Source organism: Vicugna pacos, chromosome 29 (assembly GCF_048564905.1).
Source record: "Vicugna pacos chromosome 29, VicPac4, whole genome shotgun sequence".
Taxonomy (NCBI): domain Eukaryota; kingdom Metazoa; phylum Chordata; class Mammalia; order Artiodactyla; family Camelidae; genus Vicugna; species Vicugna pacos.
Genome location: NC_133015.1, coordinates 1,612,374 through 1,636,183, shown reverse-complemented (window position 1 = coordinate 1,636,183; position 23,810 = coordinate 1,612,374). Strand labels below are relative to the sequence as shown.

Here is a 23,810-nt window from a genome sequence, read left to right as displayed (position 1 = left end):
TGTTAAATAGGGAAGGCTGGGAAGATAAAGAAGATGAGCTTCCAAAAGTGGGATAAACATGACAAAGAGATCTAGGAGTCAAGGAAATGCACTACCGAGTCTGAAAATAAAACACTGACCTCCAGGTTTTGCCTATTCTGGCTTCCTGGGAAAACACTGAATACTCTGCAAAGCACACCCTAAACCTAGAACAGAGGAAAAATGTAAAGGAGGGACAGTGGCTCAGAGGCAGTGCCTGAGAATGGCATGTACATGCCCAGTCACAATACAAGTGGTCTCCGAGGACACTCCTGCACTTCAGCACCACGGACCCTGATCTCACCTGCCTCCCTATGTGGCATCTGTCCTAACAGTATGAGACACACTGTAGGATGACCTGAGGCATGGTGACTGTCGCCCTTCCCCCAGGCTGCACTCCAGTGTTCTCCTGGGGCAAGGCCAGGTACAGGTTATCCCCTGGAGCCACAAAACAAGACTGGGTAGCTCTGCCTTGCCCAGCGCCACCTCCACCCAGGTGCCCTGCACACGTCAGGGTTGAAGAGAGCAGCCTGTGGATGCTCCACCTCACAGAGCAAGGCCGTGATGGAGTGTGGAGAGGCTCCCACAGAACCTGCCATGGGGCACTGACTTTTCCTCAGGATGGAGGTTGGTCCAGGTCCTACTGATGGATTCTGTGGATTCCATGGTGTTAGCATTAGCCAGAGCTTCTGGGAGTTATGAGCAGACAATTCTATGGACAGACATGTGAATCCATCGGATGATGACGCTCTGATTGATGGATCAAAGGGGGACTCGCAACACTGGGTTTAGTGGGTCCTCAGAAGGTGCTTCTCTGTCCTATTTACAGTATTTCTGAAATCTTTACTAGATGGATGATGCATAAAGGTTCCTTTAAGACATTAAATTACTCAAGTGTTACTTGCCTAGGCAATTTACAAATCCAGAACAGCCGCATATAAGACACTGTTGGTAAATAACCAGTCACCCCGTCCTGACTTCTAAGAGGAGTGGGCTTGGCCCCCAGGGGCCAAGGCACCAGGCGCAGCTCAGCCCAAAGGTGCCTTAAGATTAATCTAAACCCCAAGGATGGTCCCATCCTTCCTGCTGCACCTGGTCAGGCATGAAGGGACAGGAAGGAAACACTTCTGAAAAACTACCAGGTGAGGTGTCTTCACTCCAAAAATGAAACTAGGAAGGCTTCACAGAAACAGCCCATCACAAACCCCGTCTGCTTCTTCTCCATCTCCCCTGAGGCCTTGAGGCCTCAGCACATGGGACAGAGGCCAAGGGAGCTGGAGCAGAAGAGCCCACGTGGCCCCCAGCTTGCCCCGCTCTGGGCTGGATGAGGGTGACAGGAGCAAAACCACAAGGCAGGAAGAGCCACAAGGTCATTACAGAATGACCACTCTGAGGACCAAGAAAACCTTCTCTGACTTGACTTCAGCTGAGGACAACTTGTGCTCTGTTTCCACACACATGCTTCAGAGGGTCTTTGATATGGCAGCTCGGGGACCTCAGTGAGGGACAAGTCCCCCTGTTCCGCCAGCTGTCACACCTGAGTGACGACCTTGAATGGTGATGGCGCTCTGCAATGTGGGGGGGTCAAGCCACCACTGTGAGGGCCACAGAGCAGGAATGGAAGAAGAACCAGGGTTCTCCCACATTCTGCCCCAGCCTCACTAGGAGATAACAGTCCTGCTGAGGCCACTTTGTCTGGGACTTTCTGTGACCTGAGGCCAAACACATTCTCATGCAAATAGAAAAAAAGGAAAAAGAAACCAAAAACCACCTCCAGGCTCCACATCCCTGGATAAGGAGTGTAAGTACTTTGATTCTGTCCCCTAGTTCAGCAAGCACTGCACCAGGGTCCCCAGGTCGGCACCCCGCCCTGACCCAGACACACCACACTGCAGTGAGGGGCCCTGGGGGCAATGGCTACAGATCCAGCTCAGCCAGGCCCCATGCAGGTCTGCCCCTCCTCCTGGTTTGCCCCTCTTCCAAGGGGCTGGCCTCATGGGGCTGGTGCCACCAAGAAGCCAGTGCACATACCATGCTCCGCAAGGTACGTGGCACAGAGTAAGAGCTCAGGAAATGCCAGGCACACTGGCAGAATTGGGGACTAGACTCATATATGTAAGTGAGTAAACCCTGTGTTACACTAGCTGGCAACTGGGAGGTAGGGAGGTAGGGAGGTAGGGAGGTAGGGAGGTAGGGAGGTAGGAGGGTGATGGAGTCCACTCATTGAGGAAGTGCCATTTGGGGTATGACCCTCGATGTCCCGGGAGCACACACGGGCTGGCAAGGCCCTTGAAAAGGCCCTGACACCGGGCCTCCCAGGTGGCAGCTTAGGGAATGGCCCAGAGAGAGCCCCCAGGGAGTCTGCTCTAAAAGAGGCCCCCCAATCCAGCAAGGTGCAGATGCCACAGGGCGAACAGCCCCTCTCTCCCTGGCCCCTGGGGGTTCTCCTAGATAGCCATCTGCTCAGCTGCTTCAGGGAAAGGGGACCACACTGTGCATCCCGTTTTACAATCTGCTTCCTCCACTTAGCATAATAGCATTAAATACCAAACTTCCATCTTTGTAATGGATGTGTGTCTTTTTAAAAACTGCTGTATCATAGTGAATTCATACTGAATGTGTATCTTTTTTCAAAATGCTGTATCATAATGAATTTATCCAATCTCCAGTTATTGCTAGCTACTAATATTTTACTCTGAAACAGCTGAAGTGAACATCTGTTTAGCCAATTTCCTGTAAATTCATGATTATTTCCTTAGGATACATTCCCAGAAATGGAATTGTTGGGACTACTTATAATGCAAAAGAAAATATTTTTTTTAAACTGAGTGCCTGTAGTGACTTTTAATAAAGTATCATTAGAGGAACAAGCCATGGATGAACTAAAGACTCAGAGGTGATGCTTGGTTGCTTTAAAGAGCTGCAGAACCCCTGCTGCCCTGGGTACTGGTTTCCTTTCCAGACTGGCCACCCCACCCCACCCTCAGAGGCTGTGCAGTGATGGCCCTACATCCTTCAGATTTACCTCCCAAGCTTCCCTTAAAGGCAGGTACCATTCTTGGCTTCAAAGAAATGCCACATTCCTCAGGGGAAACTTAATCCTGGGAGAGTGGTGGGGTCCTGACTTCCTGAGCCCACTAGCACCCCACCTATAAGCAGAGAGTGGGCCCACCACAGACAGATCCTAAAAGTGGGCCAGGCTGTCCCTCCAGAGATGTTACCATGCAGCTGTCCTGGGAGGCTGGACGGCACAGGCCACGGAAGCTGCCCTAATTGGACTGGTGAGCTCAACTCCTTGGAGACCCTCCAAGGAAGACAGAGTCTTCAAGAACAAACACAGTCCACCCCAGCATGGAAAACCATCAGCACCGAATCTGGAGACGTGTTCCCTGAGTCACCCAACTGAAGCTCCTCATGGGAAGTGTAGGAACAGCCAGAAACGGGCACTCTCAGGACAGGGGGCTGAGAGTGAGGGACCCCTCAAGAGGCTGCCTGACCTACGCTCTTATCACAGGTGAGGCCAGCGCACAAACCACACAGAAGAAAGAAGAGCTGGCTCTGCACGTGGAGTCCCACTGCGTTTTCCACAAGAGCCACACCGACTCAAACCTGTTGTTTATTGCTGCTGTTAAGCCCCGGAAGGGGCTCGTGCAGTAAACATAACTGCCCTTCTAACAGCAGGTGCAGGAGTTAAAGAGGAGTCTGCACCCTGCACCCCCACCATCCAACCCTGAGGCCCACAGCTTAGCTCCCAGGAACCAGAGCATTTGTCATGAATAAACGTGAAATCACCCAGATCAGGGTTTGTGACCAAAGACAACAGCACCTACTTGAAAAGTTGGCAATCAGCTGGGAAGATGGTTATTGAACAAATACAACTTATACGTAAACCAGTGGTTGATCAGAATGATCCTTTTTTTCTTAACATTTTTTATTGATTTATAATCATCTTACAATGTTGTGTCAAATTTCAGCGTAGAGCACAATTTTTCAGTTATACATGAACATATACATACTTCACTGTCACATTTTTTCTCTGTGAGCTACCACAAGATCTTGTATGTATTTCCCTGTGCTATACTGTATAATCTTACCTATTCTACATTTTGAAATCCCAGTCTGTCCCTTCCCACCCCCTGAGAATGATTCTTAACCACAGAGAATGCTTTGCCTGCAGAAAGAATTCACTGTGCTCTTGAAACTAACACTGATCACTGGGGTAAGTCATTCAACACTTCTTAACCAAGAACAGAGGAAATTAGCGAGGGGAGGCCACAGGGCACAGGGGGGGTTCACAGACAAAAAGCAGCCTCCCTTGGCAGGTGATCAGGGAGAATAAAGGCCCCACTTGTGGAACTCCTGAGCTGAGACGGACTCGAGGTGGTGGGGGACAGGGGCAGTGTGCTCCAGGACTGGAGTGTTTCATGCTGTTCCTGTTCAGTGGGTCCACAGCCCTCCCAGCCCAGATGTGCTTGGGCAGAGTACGCCCCACAGCCTGCTGGTCATGTTGCCAGATGTGGGGTGTAAAATATTCTAAGTCGGTCCCTTCCAAGCCATGAGAAAGTCACACAGTCTACAAAATTACTATCAGAGACACATCTGTGAGTCAGCCAGCTGCCTGCACCAGACAATTTGGCTACTGGAAAATCCTGAATAATGACATTTTTCTTAAACACCAGAATAACAACTTGACCTGACAGAAATGACCATTTTTTCATGATTTCACCATTTTTTGCTTTGGTTACCTATAATCTTCTGCAGAGAATATAAAGGAACTAGAATGAAAATGGTGTTTTTAATGTACATTAACCTCAAATCCAAATGCTGTTCCTTTCAAGGTGTGGGAAAGGGGAAAGGGTTCTGTGGTGTTAGCTTTGAGGGAGTGAAAGGCTCCTTTTGGATGAGGCTCTTGGACTCCTTTAGGCCATGCTGAGATGCCTGGGGATTTTCTAATAATACAGTAAATTCACATCTGCAAATAAGTCCTCCTGAAGTCACAGATTACCAGGCCTGCGAGTTTCAATCAGGACCCACGGTTACTGTGAGCAAAGCCCCAGGACCCCCGGGGCTGAAGCCCCTCAGGAAAGCCCTTGTCTGAAGTCCTCCTCTGATGACAGAAAAAACAGGTGCGCTTTAGCTTTACATTTCTGGCTCCAAAGCCACCCACAGCTTGCACTGGTGGCATTAATCACAAGAAGGAATCCCTGATGATCACTTTATTTTTGCTCCATAGGAGCCAGCCGTGCAGAAAAGTCCTGAATCCGGAAACCTGCCAATCTCCATTCATGGGGGAAGCGACAGGCAGGCAGCCAGAACACTTTGGGGCAGAGAGCGAGCACCAAGGGAGCCACTCGAGTTTCAGAAGCAGGTCCCCCTCACCCCCTGCTCCCAGGACTCGCCGCTGTCCCCCTGAAAACACACCAGGCCCAGGGGTTATGCGCCCTGCCACACCTCTCCACCATTAACTCTTTCGCCGGACCCGCCATACAGTGTGCTCTCCACTTCAAGTCTCTCTGGGTAGCATGCGTGACGGGTGGGAGTGGGGTGCCAGGAGAAGGGCACCCACCTGGCCCAGCATAGGGCCACCATGCCTGCTGCCACAATCCCTCACTGGGAAGACTGTAATAATTACATCTTCCTGCTACCCTTAGCCAACCAGCCCAGAATGGCAAAAGACACTGCTGCCAGGAGGGTCCTTACAGAATCCTGAGCCTCGATCAGTAACCGATTCTAAAAAGCCTCCGAGCTCCCCTTCACGGGGAGAGCCTGTGGCCACCCTCCTGGCGCAGTCCGTCAGCCCCCTGGTCACGCAAATATCGTGCATGGCCTGAGTGACTCCTTCAGGCTCCCGGGAGCACACTGAGCCACTGCGTGTAGCCCAGGCTCCGTGAGCAAGCCATCCATTTCCAGGAGTTGTCAGCCTACTGGTACACTCTGGGCAGAAAGAGGGGGTGCAGTTTGCTGCCCTTCCCATCCCCTCGCGGTGCCTAGCCTAAGCTGGGAGCACAGCCCCTAGGCGTCCTGCGCTTCCTCCCGGGATTCCTAGGGTCCACCAGCTTGAGGGTCTAAGCAGAGAATGTCACGTATGGGAAGCTACGATGCCAGAGCTCTGCACAAGGTTGCACCGGGAACAGCGCCCCCCACCCAGACACCCTGGCAGCGCCCCAGCTGTCAGTCTGCCACGCAGCCCTCTCATGCTCAACCCTCAGTGGCTCCCAAGACCAGTGCCGGGTCTGCGTGTGGCTTTGTCTCGGCAGCTCACACCTTCCTCACTGTAGACATCCTCGGGCGCTTCAGTTTAGCAGGTGCCCAGGGACATGGCCCAACCGCACGTCAGCGAGCCAGCCCAGGGATCTTCACTGCTGCTGCCACTGTGATCCGCTGGAGCTCCTTGCACGGTTGCACTTAATGGCTGGTGCCTGAGGACTGGGCGCCCTCAGAGGCACCGGCAAGGCACACAGAGGGGGGAGGCCAGCATGAGATGACATCAGGAGAGGGACCGGGATAGTGCCTGGGGGAGCTCCAGGCTTCGAACACGTCACCCTGGCACATGCCTTCACCCTGGCCACCCAGCAAGCTTGGCAGGCACAACCTGGGAAGCGCACGCGCCTCTAGGCCCACTAACTGCTGCGTGGGGAGTGGCAGGTAAGGCGGGGGAAAGTGGGGGTCTCAAGGCACCAGAAGATTTGTCTGAGTGCCCGCCATCCCAGTGCGCAGTGCCTCTCTTGGAGCCCAGTGCACCGACGCCAGCCATAAGGCCCCAAGGTGCAAGGAGCTCCAGCAGGTCAGAGTGGCAGCAGCAGCGAGGACCCCTGGCCTGGCGGACTAAAAAGCTGATAGGAAAAGTCACCAGGCACCTGCTACCATTCCCTTGTTTCTTGGGTACCACGCTGATAGGGCCAAGTGGAAAAAGTCACCTCTCCACAAAGACCCGCTCGGTGCTCGTTCCCACATCCTTGGGAGCCTCGGGTGCCAGGGCCCTGCGAAGGATGCCATGGAGTCCCTGCCCCCAAAATGGAGCACTTGCAGGGCCCAAGCTGTCTATCTCGCCACACAGCCCTGGCCCCCCAACCCCCAATGGCTCCTGTGACCCGCACCAGGTCCACTTGCGGCTTTGGCATGGTGGCTCGTACCTTCCTCAGTGTAGACGTCCTCAGGTGCTCCAGTTCAGCAGGTGCCTGGGGACATGGCCCAACCGCACGTCAGCCAGCCAGCCCAGGGATCCATGCCGCTGCCAGCGCTCTGACCCACTGGAGCTCCTTGCACTGTTGTGCTGTGTGGCCAGCACCTGAGCACTGGGTGCCTTCAGAGGCACTGTGCAAGGCGCACAGAGGGGGAGGCCAGCGTGGGATGACATGGGGGGGGCTAGCGCTTGTGGGAGCACCAGGCTTAGAATCAGGTACCCTGGCACGTGCATTCACGCACATAGGCAGTGTACTCTGACTAAATCCCAGCGGTATATTTTTGATCCAGCTCCTGGAGTAACTCAAATAAAAGCAAAAATAAATGGGATCTAATTAAACTTAAAAGCTTTTGCACACTTAAGGATGCCATCAACCAAATTAAAAGACAACTTACAGAATAGGAGAAAATATTTGCAAATGATGCAACCGACAATGGACTAATTTACAAAATATACAAACAGCTCATACATCTTAATATCAAAAAAACAAGCCACCCAATCTAAAAATGGGCACAAGATCTAAAGAAGCAATTCTCCAATGAAGACATACAATTGGCCAATAGGTACATTACTTAGCTCAGCATCGCTAATTGTGAGAAAAATACAGATCAAAACTACAATATCACCTCACACCAGCCAGAATGGCCATCATTATGTCTACAAATGATAGATGCTGGAGAGGGTGTAAAAAAAGGAAAAGCTCTACACTGTTGGTAGGTGCGTAGACTGGTGCAGCCACTATGGAGAACAACATGGAGGCTCCTTAAAAAACTAAAAATAGACCTACCATGTGATCCAGCAATCCTACTCATGGGCATATATCCACAGAAAAATAAAATTCAAAAAAAAATGCACCCCAATGTTCACAGCAGCAATAGCCAAGACATGGGAACAATCCAAATGTCCATCAACAGATGACTGGATAAAGTTGTGAGAGATATATATACAAACACATACATATACACACACATACATACACACACACATACATACATATACACATACAATGGAATACTCCTCAACCGTTAAAGAAATGCCATTTGAAGCAACATAGATGGACCTGGAGATCGCCATTCTAACTGAAGTGGGCCGGAAAGAGAAAAAAAATGCTATTTATCACTTACATGTGAAATCTAAAAAAAAACAAAAACAAGACACAAATTAACTACTTATTATTTATAACTTTAATGACTGATTTCTTGAATATGTGTAAGCATATTTGACTGTCCTTTATGATCAGATTACTGCATTCTGTTGATTCTTATTTTGTGGCTGACTTTATTCCTCTGATAACTATGTAAGTTTAAAAAGATAAAGCTCTAATCTATTCTTAGAAACAATGATCAGTACATATACATAAACTAACATAAAATATGTGCAACACATTGTATATATGTATACTAAAAATAACTATATGGAAACAAATTGGACAACCCAGAAGAAATGGACAAGTTTCTGAAAACATGCAGACCACTATGACAGAATAAGAAATAGACCACTTAAATAAACCGATCACTAGAAATGAAACAATAAGCAATAATCAGAAATTAGCAAAAACCTTCCTGCAAACAAAAGTCCAGATCAGATGGCTACTCAGGAATTTTACAAAACATACAAAGAACTCATACCGATCCTTCTCAAACTCTGAACAGATTGAAAAGGAACAAATACTCCTAAACTCAATCTATGAACCCAACATCACCCATATACCAAAACCAAAGACACTACCAAAACCGAAAATTACAGGTCAGTATCACTTATGAACATACATGTAAAAATCATCCACAAAATATTAGCAAAAAGATTCCAACAGCACATAAAAAACATCCTACACCATAATTAAGCTGGATTCATCCCAGGGACACAAGGATGGTTCAAAATACACAAATGAATCAATGTGAAATAACACCTCACAAAATAAAAGACAAAAACCACATGGTCGTCTCAAAAGATGATGAAAAACCATAACAAATTCAGCCATTTATGATAAAAATTCACAAAAAGGGGGCATAGAGGGGACCTATCTGAACATAATAAAAGCTATTTATGAAAAACCTACAGCTAACACAGTACTAAACAGTGAAGAACTGAAAAATACGCCACGAAAATCTGGAACAAGACAAAGATGCCAACTCTCATCCCTAATATTCAATATACTATTGGAAGTCCGAGCCATAGCAATTAGACAACAAAAAGAAATAAAAGGGGTCCAAATTTAAAGAGAAGAGGTAAAACTCTTATCATATGCAGATGATATGATACTATATACACAAAGTCCTAATGGCTCCACACAAAAATGACTAAAGCTCATTAAAGGATTCGGCAAAGTAGCAGAAAACAACATCGGCATACAGAAATCAGTGGCATTTCTTCACATGAATGTAATACTCCCTTTTAAAATTGCATCCAAAAAATAAAATACTCAGGAATAAATCTAACAAAAGACGTGAAAGACTTACATGCGGAGACCCTAAAAACACTAAAGGGAATTAAAGAGGACTTAGAGAAACCGAAAGATAGCCCATGTCCTTGTATTGGAAGAATCAATATTGTTAAAATGGCCATACCTGCCCAGAGGCATCAACAGACTGAATGCAGACCTCTACCAAATAACACAGGTAATTTTTCACAGAAACAGAAAAAATCTTCTTAAAATTTACATGGAATCACAAAAGACCCAGGATTACTGAAACATTACTCAAGAAAAAGAACAAAGCTGGAGGAATAAGCCTCCCAGACTTCAGACAGTACTACACGCCTACAATCGAAACAGCACGGTACTGCTACAAAAACAGACATATGGATCAGTGGAACAGAAACGAGAGCCCAGAAATAAGCCCACAAACTTTTGGTCAATTAATCTTTGACAAAGGAGGGAAGAACATACGATGGAGGGAAGACAGTCTCTTCAGCAAAGGCTGTAGGGAAAACTGGACCGCTGCATGGAAATCAACGAAGTTAGATGACTGCCTAACACTGTACACAGAAATAAACTCAAAATAGCTTAAAGACTTAAACAGAAGACCAAAATCTATAAACCTCTTAGAAGAAACCATAGGCAACACATTACCTCACATACATCTCAGCAAAGTGCTCCTAGGGCACTCTAGCACCAGAGTGTCTGTCTGTCTAATGGAGGAATGCTCCCAGGACTCTACCCACCTGGAAGGATGTCAACTGCCATCCTGAGGCAGCAGAGGGTGCCCCAGAGCAGGATGAGGGGGCCACAGGGTGGAAATTCACAAGCTTGCCTGGCACCGGGAGCCCTAGCTTCCACCTTCTCTGTAGCCACCACCGCACCACCCCCTCCCCACCCCTTGACCACCCCGCATCCGCCTCCCGGGAGCAGGCCAACACAGAGAGCTGAATCTCTTGTACCTAGGGTACCAGAGACCGACCCCAGGACCGGCCAAGGAGGAGAGGGGAGCAAATACATGGGCTCAGTGGGGCAGCCCTGCCTCCTGACTGCAGCCTCAGACCGCAGAGCGCCCGCCTCCGGGGGCAGGTGGACCTGGAAACATGCATGCTGTGATCCTGGGGCAGGAGAGGCCGACCCCAGGCCAAGCTGTTGTGGAGATGGGAGCAAAGTGATCAGCTAACCCGAGGCAGTCTGCCTCCCACGACGTCCCTTTACCCTGAACTCACCTCGCCATCATCCCAGGACCGTGCTGACAAGGAGACCTAAATCCCTCAAACCTGGGCTAGCAGAGGTCGCCCCAAGGCCAGGAGAGGGGCAGATGGGAGGAAAATGACCAAGTCGGCGAGGCATCCCCCTTACCTGCTGTGCAGCCTCTTCTCTGCCCCCGACCTCTTCCCCTGACTTCACATGCCTGCTCTCAAGGGCAGGGTGACTTCAAAGGCTTGAGTCCTGCAAACGTGGGGGAGCGGAGGCCGCCCCCAGGCCAGGCCACTAGGGACATGGGGGAAAATCCTCTGGCTCACCAGGGGCACCCAAGTCCTCGGTCGCCGCCGCCGACCCCATCCCTAGACCGCACCCCGCCTCTAGTGTGTCTGTCTGTCTGATTGTCTGCCTGACTTCTTATCTACTGGAGGAGGGGAGAGGCTACTCTATGTGGGTGTCTCTCTGTTTATCTAACGGAGAAGAAGACGACTAGTATGTCTCTATCTTTCCCTGCCTATCTATCAATCAATCCATCTATCTATCTATCTATTAATCAATGTACTGGAGGCATAGGAACAGGCTAGTGTGTCTTTTTATCTGTCTGTCTGTCGGTTGTAAGAGGACATTAGTGTGTCTATCTACCTACATTAATTGAGGTGTAGGAGGAGATTAGTGTGTGTTTGTGTGTGTGTGTGTGTGTGTGTTTGTCTGTCTATGTATGTAACTGTCTACCTATCTAACGCATGAGGAGGAGTAATTTAGGATATATGTCTGTTTCTAAATGGAAGAAGTGGGTAGTGTTTCTGTCTGTCTATTTATTTTTCTATCGGTCTGTCTAATGGAGGAATCCTCCCAGGACTCGACCGACCTGGAGGGATGCCAATTTCCACCCTGAGGCAGCAGGGGGCGCCCCTAGAGCATGCTGTGGAGTACACTGGGTGGAAATTCATAGGCTTGCCTGGGCAGCCCGAGCCCCCTGCATCAGCCCTCTCTACAGCCGCCTCGGCCCCGCCTCCGCCCTGCCCCCTGACCAGCCCGCTCCTGCCTCCCGGGTGCAGGCCTACAGGGAGATGTGCATCTCCTGTTCCTAGAGTAGCAGAAAACGACCCCAGGCCAAGGAGGAGATGGGAGCAAATACACGGGCTCGATGGGGCAGCCCCACCTCCTCACTGCAGCCTCGGACCGCAGAGTGCCCACCTTCGGGGGCAGGTGGGCCTGGAAACATGCATGCTGTGATCCTGGGGCAGGAGAGGCCGACCCCAGGCCAGGCTGTTGTGGAGATGGGAGCAAAGTGATCAGCTAACCCGAGGCAGTCTGCCTCCCGCGACGTCCCTTTACCCTGAACTCACCTCGCCATCATCCCAGGACCGTGCTGACAAGGAGACCTAAATCCCTCAAACTGGGCTAGCAGAGGTCACCCCGAGGCTAGGAGAGGGGCAGATGGGAAGAAAATGACCAAGTCGGCGAGGCATCCCCGTTAGATGCTGTGGAGCCTCTTCTCTGTTCCCGACCTCTTCCCCTGACTTCACCACGCCTGCTGTCAAGCGCAGGCTGACTTCAAAGGCTTGAGTCCTGCAAACTTGGGGGAGTGGAGGCCACCCCAAGGTAAGGCAGATAGGGACATGGGAGAAAAATCCCCTGGCTCGCCAGGGGCACCCTTGTCCCTGGTCACCGCCGCCGAACCCCGTCCCCAGACCACAACCCGCCTCTAGTATGTGTGTCTGTCTGCCTGCCTGTCAATTGGAGGATGGGAGACGCTAGTCTATGTGTGTTTCTGTCTGTTTATCTAATGGAGAAGAAGGCTAATAGCATGTCTATCTCCTTGCCTGCCTATCTCTGTATGTATGTATGTATGTATGTATGTATGTATGTATGTATGAATGAATCTATCTATCTATCTATCTATCTATCTATCTATCTATCTATCTATCTAGAGGAGGGAACGGGGTAGGCTAGTGTGTCTTCTTATTTTTCTGTCTGTTGAAGGAGTAGTTTAGTTTGTCTCTCTACCTACCTATTTAAGGAAGCAGAGGAAGCCAGTGTGTGTGCGTGTGCGTGTGCGTATGCGTGTGTGCGTGTGGGTCTGTCTATCTATGTATCTGTAAGTAAAGGGGGAGGAGGCTACTGTATCTATCTACTAGTCTATGTATGCATGTATTGGAGGAGGAGTAGACTAGTACGTCTGTCTGTGTGTCTGTCTATCAGATACCTATGTGTGTACCTATAACTAATCGAGAAGAAGGAGGAGGCTACAGTTTCTGTCTGTCTGTCTGTCAGAGGAGGAGAAGACCAGTGTGTCTGTCTATGTGTCTGTGAGTCTGTCTCGATCTATATCTACTGAAGAAGGAGGAGGCCCGTGTGTCTGGCTACTTGTGTATCTAACAGGAGAAGGTAGAGGCTAGTGTGTATATCCATCAATCTTATGGACTATCTATCTAATGTAGGAAGAGAAAGAGTGTGTTAAGTTTGCCTAACTATTATCTAATGGAGGAGGAGATTAGTGTGTCTATGAACCTACCTAATTGAGCAGCAGGAGGAGGCTAGAGTGTGTGTTTGTGTGTGTGTGTGTGTGTGTGTGTGTTTGTGTGTGTCTGACTATGTATATATCTGTCTAACTATCTAATTGATGAGGAGCAGAAGGTTAGGATATATGGCTGTTTCTAAATGCAGGAAGAGGCTAGTCTGTCTGTGTGTCTATTTATTTGTCTGTCTGTCTGTCTAATGGAGGATGCCTCCCAGGACTCGACCGACCTGGAGGGATGCAAATTGCCACCCTGAGGCAGCGGAGCGACCCCAGAGCATACTGCGGCGTACACTGGGTGGAAATCCACAGGCTTGCCTGGGCAGCCCGCGCCCCCCGCATCCGCGTTTCTGCAGGTACCCCCACCCTGCCCCGCCCCCTGACCACCTGGCTTTATTTCCAGAATATATAAACAGCTCATACAACTGAATAACTAAAAAACAAACAAGCCAGTCCAAAAATGGGCAGAAGACCTAAACAAGCAATTCTCCAAGGAAGGAATACAAATGATCAATAGGCACATGAAAAAATGCTCAATATCACTAATGATCAGAGAAATGCAAATCAGAAATACAATGAGGTAGCACCTCACAGCAGTCACGATGACCATCATTCAAAAGTTCACATATGACAGATGCTGGAGAGGCTGTGTAGAAAAGGGAACCCTCCTACACTGCTGGTGGGAAGGCAGTTTGGTGCAGCCACTGTGGAAAACAGTATGGAGATTCCTCAAAAGACTAGGAATAGACTAACCATATGACCCAGGGATTCCGCTCATAAGGAACCCTACTTAAAAAAGACACCTGCACCACATTGTTCACAGCAGCACTATTTACAATAGCCAAGACATGTAAACAGCCTAAATGTCTGTCAAGAGATGACTGGAAAAAGAAGAGCTGGTATATTTATACAATGGAATACCACCACTCAGCCATAAAAAGTGACAACATAAAGCCTTTTGCAGCAACATGGAGAATGTCATCCTGAGTGCAGTAAGCCAGAAAGAGAAAGAAAAATGTCATATGAGATTGCTTATATGTGGAATCTTAGAGAAAAAAAAAAAGGAAAGAAAGAAAGAAAGAAAAGAAAATGACAAACATAAATACAAAACAGAAACAGGCTCACAGACATAGAATACAAACTTGTGGTTGTTGGGGGGAGGCACGTAGGAAGGGACAGACTGGGAGTACAAAATTTGTACATACTGGCAGGTATATATACAATAGATAAACAAGATTATACTGTATAGCACAGGGAAACGCATACAATTTTGTAAACACTGTGCACTACACTGGAAATTAACACAACATTCTAAACTCAGTATGAGTTAATAAAAAAGGAAACAGTAAATTCAGAATAAATAAATAAAAAGAAAAGAAGTTGAGGTATATTTATACAATGGAATACTACTATGCCATGAAAAGGAATAAAATAATGTCACTTGCAGCAAAATGGATGGACCTAAAGATCATCATTCTAAGTTAAGTAAGCCATAAAAAGAAAGAAAAATACCACAGATCACTCATATGTGGAACCTTCAAAAAAGAAAGGACACTATGAACTCATTTACAATAGAGAAACAGACACGCAGACTTAGTACATAATCTTACGGTCACCAGAGAAAGGGGGTGTGAAAAGAGAAATTTGGTCGTTTAAAATCTACAAATCTAACTTATTATATATAAAGAAAGATTTTTAAAAATCTTCTTCTGTATAACACAGAGACCTCTGCTCAATATCTCATACTAACCTACAATGGAAAAACTGCCAAAGCTACCACCTGAAGAACCAAGAGGAAAAAGAGGAGTCAGTTATCCTAAGCTACAGCCCAGTTCCTTCACAAGTCCTTGCCGGACGCCCCCACTGCCACTGCCCACTGACAACACTGCACCCTCCTGCCAGGAAAAGGCCGACATGAATACATGCACCTAGTGAACGTGGGGCGACAGAGGCCGCCTCCAGAACAGGCCACGGGGGAGGTGGGAGCGAGTCCACCTGCTCCCCCAGGGCAACCCCCATTCCCTGGCCACCACTGCCCACTGACAGCATTGTGCCCACCTCCCGGGAGCGAACTCATCTAGAAACAAGTGTCCCGGGAATCTGGGGCAGCAGCGGAGAGGTGGGTGCTGCCCTTGATAAACTGGTATATTTGCTCCCCCATCTCCCCCACATCCTGGCCTGGGGGCGGCCTCTGCTGCCCTAGCGTCGTGGAACACACTTCTTCCTGCCAGCCTGCTCCTAGGACGCAGGCACAGTGCAGTCACAGGTTGGCAGCAGTGGTAACGGCAGGATTGGGGCTGCTCTGTGCCAACCTGGGGGTTTGCTCACACATCCAGCTGTGACTCCTGCCACCCCTCACACTGACTGTACTGTACCTGCCTCCCAGCAGCAGGCTGACTTGTACCCTGCATCCTGTGAACGAGGGACAGTAGAGGCCACCACTAGGTAAGGCTGCAGGGGAGATGGGAGCAAGATGACCAGAGCGGAGAATCCAGGGCAGAGCCCCTACACCAATCTCCGTCAACTTCCCCTCACTATGCAGGCCTCCCAGGAGCAAACGAACCAGGAGACATGCATCCCGTGAACCTGGGGCATTAGAGGCCGCCCCCAGGCCAAGCCGTGGGGAAGGTGGGAACAAATCCCCCGGCTCTCACAAGGCAGCCCCCCTTATTCCACCTCCACAGCTGCCACACCTGCCATCGTCCCCACTGCTCCCTGACTGGATCACACAGGCCTCTAGGGTGCAGTCTGACCTAAAGATGAACCTTGGGCAGCAGAGACCGCACCCTGCCAGGCCGCAGAGGAGATGGGGGCAAATGACTGCCTGTCACTCGGCAGCCCCCCTCCCCACGCCGCCAGGGCTATGGCCTCTGCCATCTTCCCAGCCCCCTGGCTGCACTGCGCCCGTGGTCGTACTAAAGTGGGTATAGAGGGAACATGTCTCAACATAATAAAAGCTATTATGACAAACCTACAGTCACCATAATACCCTACCAAGAGAGCGGAAACCATTTCCACTAAAATCTGGAACAAAAGAAGGATGCCCACTCTCACCACTTCCATTCAATATTGTTTTAGAGTTCCTAGCCATAGCAATTAAATGAGAAAAAGAAATAAAAGGGATCCAAGCTGGAAAAGTAACGTCAAAGTGTCATTATATGTGGCTGACATGATGCTATACATAGAAAACCCTGAAGGCTTCACACAGAAACTACTAGAGCTACTACCCGGCAAGGCAGCAGCACACAACATCCACACACAGACGTCACGGGCCTGGCTTCACATGAAAGGAATAAACACTTTTAAAATTGCATCCAAAAAATAAAATACTTAGGAATAAATCTGACCAAGAACGTGAAAGACTTACATGCGGAGAACTACAAAACACTGACTACGGAAACTAAAGAGGACTTAAAGGACGGAAAGATATCCCAGGTTCTTGCACTGGAAGAATTAATATTGTTAAAACGGCCATCCTGCCCAGAGCAGTCTGCAGATTTAATGCGAACCCTATCTGTTAGAAATCTGTTGGGAACAACAGAATCTGCCCTTAAACATTTTCATAGTTTTGGGTTTTTTGTTTGTTTGTTTTTTGTTTTTGCAGGAGAGGGATAGACAAAATTAACTCAAGACTTTTTGGGATGAGTTCTGAGTGCCCTGAGATATCTCATGTTCTAAGTAGGTAACAGCTGGCTTTACCCACTGAAGCCTATTTTGGGAAGATCTGTGGCTTTGTTTAGCTAGTGCCTTTAGGAGAATGTGGAAACCTGTAAGAACACCTTGCTTCGGTTACAAAGTAAAAGACCATCAACGTCCTGACTAAGAGTGGAGCCTTGGGTAAAGCCTACGGAGTCTAAGCTGGCTTTAAGGACCTGGAAGAATACTGAGGAAGACTCACCATGTCTCTGAGGTACGGAAGTCCATGTTAGCTGTCTTCCTCTAAACATAAGCACAAAGGGAAACTGTAAGTCAGGGGCAATGGGATTAGAAAGCTGTGCCGGAGTCAGTTACTGACACTCTAGCTACGTCAGCAGGACCTGAGTTAAGAAGAGTAGGTGGATTAGGGACTCCAGTAAGATGAGGAATTACAAAAGCACTGATGGCTCCTGCATCTTGTACAAAGCAGTAACTTGATTTTCATCTGAATCAAGTTTCCCTTCTTTCCTTACTGACAAGACTGAGGTACTGCAGGGTGAGAAAGTTAAGAACTTGGCTCCACTGTAGATTCAATTCCTTTTTTGCTTCTTGAGAGAGAGGATAGTGGGCTCTCTCAAGAGGATGTTGTTGCCACAGCTGCCACCCTAATTAAAACTGCTGGGACAGGTTTATTCCTTTTCCAGACAACGTGCATGGGCTCTACACTGAGTAGCAATCCAACCTCAACTGCATGTGAGGATCAGAGACTAATTAGGACATCTTTCATGGTTGCATTCTCTTCAGAGGATTTTAAATAGAGATAGGTCTCTACTAGGGAAAGTAGGAAGTTTGAGATTTGGCCTGAGCGCAGGGGGGGAAAAAAAAACCTTTCTCATTACATAGTTTGGTAGCATTAAATTTGCATAAGTCTCTACCTAAAACGCTTGCTGATGAGGAATGAGAAACTAGAAAGGTCTGATGGGTGGTTAGAGGGCCTAAAGATTTGGGGGGTAACCTGAGATCTGACAGTAAAATAGGTTGCCCAGAGACTCTGACAGCTTGAATAGAATCAGAGGTGACAGAGATAATCCTCTAAGCCTATGGTAGAGAAAGCTGAATGAGTATCAACTAAGAGAACAGTTTCTGATACTCCATTTTAAGTTTAATGGTAGGTTCTGGGGTGCAACTGAGAATTGACTGACCCCATCAATTGATCAGAAATTACCCTATAGAAGTGAAAAGTGTCTCTGAGGCACATGGAATCTAGGGAAATTTTATGTAAGCCTTTTTTTGTTTTATGTGCATTCCAATGTACCAGCTTTTACAGTATTTGCAGATAGCTTGAGATGGGTAGGGGAGGCTCTGTGGTTGGCAAGAAAAATTGGTGAGTATTGAATTACCCTTAAAGTCATATTTCTGTTTTTTAAACACTCAATTTGCAAGGCAGGATTGTTGATTTCAGTTCCTATTTTCTCCTGCTTTCCTGCAAGCTATTTTCAAAGAATGAAATAGCAACTTCAGTAATAACACTGAGAGATTGTTCTGCATAGGCAACTATACCATTTTGGATTTGTCTTTTCAAAGAGAGAAGACCTGTTATTAAGGTGGAAATTAAAAGATTTCTATGACCTAATAAAACTTAACAAGCTTTTACACAATAAAGTTAATCACAAACAAAATGAAAGACAACCTGTGGAATCAGAGAAAATATTTTCAAGTTATGCAACTGACAAAGGATTAATTTCAAAAATATACAAACAGCTCATACAGTTCAATATCAAAACAAACAAACAAACAAACAGACAAACCAAAGAAATCCTCCAAATTGGCAGAAGTTCTAAACAGACATTTCTCCAAAGAAAACACATAGATGGCCAACAGACACATGAAAAGATGCTCAACATCACTAATTATTAGAGAAATGAAAATCAAAACTACAATGAGGTATCATCTCACACCAGTAAGAATGGCCTTCGTCAAAGAGTCTACAAATAATAACTGACAGAGAGGATATAGAGAAAAGGGAACCCTCCTACACTATTGGTGAGAATGTAAATTGATGCAGTCACCATGTAAAACAATATAGAAGTTCCTTAAAAAACTAAAAATAGTTACCCTATGATCCAGCAATCCTACTCCTCGGGATATATCTGGAAAAGATAAAAACTCTAACACAAAAAGATACATGTATCCCAATGTTCATAGCAGCACTATTTACCATAGCCAAGACACGGAAGCAATCTAGATGCCTGTCAACTGATGAATGAATAAAAAAGATGTGATATAGATAGACAGATACAATGAAATATTATTCAGCCATAAAAATGAAATAATCCCACTTGCAACAATATGAGTGGACACAGAGATGATCATATTAAGTGGTGTAAGTCAGACAAAGACAAATACCGTAAGGTATCATTTATATATGGAATCTAAAAAACTCATACAAATGAAGTTATTTATAAAACAGAAACAAAATCACATACAAAGAAAACAAACTTATGGTTACCTAAGGGGAATGGGGGAAAAAATAAGGAGTTTGGATTAGTATATATACACACTACTATATATAAAACAGAATAGCAAAATAGATCCTGTTGCATGGTGCTGAGGCCTCTGTCAAAGTTATTTCTTTGCCATCAGTATTTACATAAGTAACCTGAATACCTAGTCCTGGACATCTGGCTGGAGTATTTTCTGCAATTTTTGCAGGGTAAGAGAAGAAAGTGGTAAGGTGGGTATTTAAGGGATTCTCTGGGGAAGCCGAAAGAGTTTCAAGGATTAAAGGAACTTGTTAAGGGTTGAATTTGGGGAAGAGGGATTTGAGACAGGGGTCCAGAGATCTAAAAGATCTGAAGGGTCAGACAGGGAGTTTGGGATAAATAAGAGTGAAGGAGCATGGAGAAGGGGAATTTACTGTGGTGTGGAATTTAACTTTTGTTTTGAACCTCATTTCCATTCTTTACTCTTGTTTAAAGTGTCCATAAGGCTACCCAAATGATCTTTTTTTTATCCTTCTTTCAATTTGATCATTCCATAGGTACCAATAGAACATGTATTTAGGATGAGAGCTCTTTAAAATTATTTTTTTTCCAAATATAAAAATTTTTTCAAATCAAAGGATCTATCACCTGGCCACTAACAAATAGAATTTTTAAAGGTGTACCTCTTTCAATAGTGACCCAATCCAGTAAGCCTTTCCATAGAAAGACTTAGAGGTAACTTTCCATACTTAGAATACATTGTCCTCATGGATGCAAGAGATCCCTGGAGGTGGTGCAGCCCACATGATCCAAAAAGTCACTCATAAAGAAAGATCAAGAAAGCAAAGACCTCTCTCTGACTTCAGCCTATACTAGAAAGCTACAGTAATCCAAACAGTATGGTAGTGGCACAAAACCAGACACCTAGATCAGTGGAACAGAATACAGAGCTCAGAAATAAACCCACACACTTATGGCCAATTGATTTATAACAAAGAAGGCAAGAATATACAATGGAGAAGAGACTGTCTCTTCAATAAGTAGTGCTGGGAAAACTGGACAGCTACATGGAAACGAATGAAATTAGAACACTTCTTCACACCATATACAAAAATTAACTCAAAATTGATTAAAAACCTAAATGTAAAACCAGAAACCATGAAAATCCTAGAAGAAAATATAGGCGGAACACTGTTTGACAAAAACTGTAGCAATGTATTTTTTGGATCTGTCTCTTAAAGCAAAGGAAACAAAAGCAGAAATAAACAAATAAAGCCTAACTAAACTTAAAATCTTTTACAAAGCAGAGGAAACCATTCACAAAATGAAAAGACAACTTACTAAATGGGAGAAAATATATGTGAATGGTATGATCAATAAAGAGTTAATATTCAAAATATATAAACAGCTCTATAATTCAATATTAAAAAAATTGATTTAAAAATGGGCAGAAAACCTAAATAAACCTTTTCCCAAAGACATACAAGTGGCCAAAAGGCATGTGAAAATTTGCTCAACATTGCTAATCATCAGAGAAATACAAATCAATGCCACAGTGAGATACTACTTTACACATGCCAAATGGCTATTATTAAAAAAGAACACAAAAAACAAATATCAGCAAGAATACAGAGAATAGGACCATCAGTACTTGGTGGTAATGTAAATTGGTACACTGTGGAAAACAGTATGGAGGTTCCTCAAAAACTAAAAACAGAACTACCATATGATTCAGCAATTCTACTCCTGGGTATATATACAAAGAAAACAAAAACACTAATTCAAAAAGATACATACACCTCAATGTTCATAGCAGCATTAATTAAAATGATCAAGCTATGGAAGCAACCCAAGTGTACAACAAGAGATACACTGATAAAGAAGATGTGATATATATACACAATGGAACACTACTCAGGCATAAAAAAGAATGGAATTCTGCCATTTGCAACCACATGGATGGACCTGGAGGGTATTATGCTCAGAAAAATAAGTCAGATAGAAAATGAAAAACACTGTATGTTATTATTTATATGTGCAATTTAAAAATAAAACAAACAAATATATATAACAAAATAGAGACTCACAGACAGAGAACAAACTAATGGTTACCAGTAGGGAGAGGGAAGTGGGGAGGGGCAGGAAGAGGTAAGGGGTTAAGAGGGACAAATGATTACGTATAAAATACATAAGCTGCAAGGACATATTATGCAGCATAGGGCATACAGCCAATATTTTATAATAACTGTAAGTGGAGAAAATCTATAAAAATTTTGAATCCCTAAGTTGTACACATCTGAAAATAATACAATATTATAAACCAACTATATCTCAAATTCAAAACGAAAGCCACAACCTTTTTATCACAAATGGTAATGACAGTGTTTGTGAGAACTTGTGTCTCCAGCATCCCACAAATGTAAGACGCTTCCAATCACAGATCTGATAATTTGACACCGGACAGCCAGTATCGAGACGCAGCTTTTCCAGCACTGACAAGGCAATGAGGGTAGAGATGACAAAGGCCCTTTAAGGGCTGAGAACTCATACTAAGACAGACTCCCCCAGAGCTGGCAGAGTCAGACGGAAAATGCTGCGAGCACACTCTGTGTCTTAGGTTCCTCGTCTGGTGGCTAGCTACCTGATGCAGGCCCAACAGCTTCCTTTCCGGTTGGCAGAGGGGAGGAGGTTACAAGCCAGGCTCTCAGAATATGAAACAAGGTAAAAGGAGAACCTCATCTAGTACTTTTACCGGCAAGCCACAGCAAAGTTTGTCCAAACAGGCTCCAATCCAGCGAGAACTGTATACTCACCTATCTGTGATACCAGCTCAAACAACAGGCTGATAAGACCCATAAGGAAAACAATGTCTATCTCTGGGACAGAAAAGAGCAATTAAAACAAAGAGCTCCTCGGAAGGGCGTCTTCTCTGTTCTACCAGCAGAGAGCATTGCAAGAGTGGGGCCCTGTGTCCTTTCACTCAGAGGTCTCACCGTCACGCCTGGTGGCTGGGGTCTGGCTTTTGTGTCCAGAAAAGAAGATACCAGCTCGATAACTTTGCAGCATAAAACAAACAGCACAAGAATCACTTACCTTTTGCTGACTATTTTAGGTGTCCTAAGTGAGTGGGGAGTCCCAGCCAATGATATTCCATCCTTGCCACCGTAATTGTAGGGATGAAAAATACATTTTCACTACCTCCTTAGGTTCTGGGTCCTATGGATTGGAATGACAAATGACATATTAACAGGAGAAGAACATGTAAAGTTTATTTAATGTTTTTACATGTACACAAGAGCTTTCACAGGAAAAATGAGGACTCAAAGAAGCAGTTAGGGCCAAGAGCTTATATAGCTTTTTAACAAAGAATGATAAAATTGTGCAGATGTGACGATACAAAGGAAAAGGTGGTTACATGTCTAGTGGAGATGAATTCTGGGAAAGTGACTAAGAAATCTATGGGGAAAATTAATGGAAGATAAAGGTTATTTTAGGTTTGTGTGTACACATCCATTTCACCACTGACCTCCAATCTCCCATAGAGGAATGCTCTTTTCTTTCTAGTACAGGAAGAACAACTTTCTCGTAGGAAATTCTATAACCTACTTTTAAGTAGAAAGGAGGAGGTCAGGGAGTCCTTCCTGCATCTGTTGTTTCTCAAGTGTCTTCAGCTCCGAACTGTCAATATGCCAAAGTGGCTTATTTTGGGGTGGCATATTCTGAACCTCTTAACACATACACACAATCTTGGGACTCTTGCATATTTTTCTGGGGGGAGCAACCAGAAATATCAATTTAAGTTGCATTGACAAGATTGCACCTAAAAAGGAAAAAAAGGTTTTTTTTTTTCTGTTTTTTTAGCTCCAAGCAGATATTTTTATGTGAAAGGGTACATTTTTAAAGAACTGTGAGGGAGTTATGTGCAAAAATTCTGTTCATGTATAACAGCATTTGTTCTAATACCTCCCACACATCACTTTTAAAATGTACCCCTTTTTGCTTTATACATTGTTGTCTTGGGAGGCACTGTGACTTGGTAGGGAGTGGGTATTAGCAGGGGGAAAAAAAAACTTGCTACCAACAAAAATCTTTAACAAAAATGGTAATTTAAAAATGACTGATGAAACATATAGACAGATGATAGATGGCTAGATGATAGACAGACAGACAGACAGCAGATAGAGGATAGATACCTTTATACTTCATAGCTTGTTTTGAAGAAAATAAACAAATTAAAACCCTTAAAAACCAAGTGAAGATTTCAGATTTGATGAGATGTCAAAACAACATTATTCATGATGCAATTTTCTGTTCACAACTCCTGTTCTCCTAAATCCTTTTATGATA

General features: G+C 45.6%; 1 long non-coding RNA gene across 1 annotated transcript in view; it reads right to left on the bottom strand.

Moving 5' to 3' along the window:
• The window catches only part of LOC140690245 (uncharacterized), a 46,209-nt gene extending 23,537 nt beyond the window's left edge, over positions 1-22,672 (bottom strand). The window contains exon 1 of the long non-coding RNA XR_012065446.1: positions 22,557-22,672. This is a non-coding gene — a long non-coding RNA (uncharacterized lncRNA). The remainder of the gene's footprint in view (positions 1-22,556) is intronic.
• Positions 22,673-23,810: the final 1,138 nt, after the last annotated feature.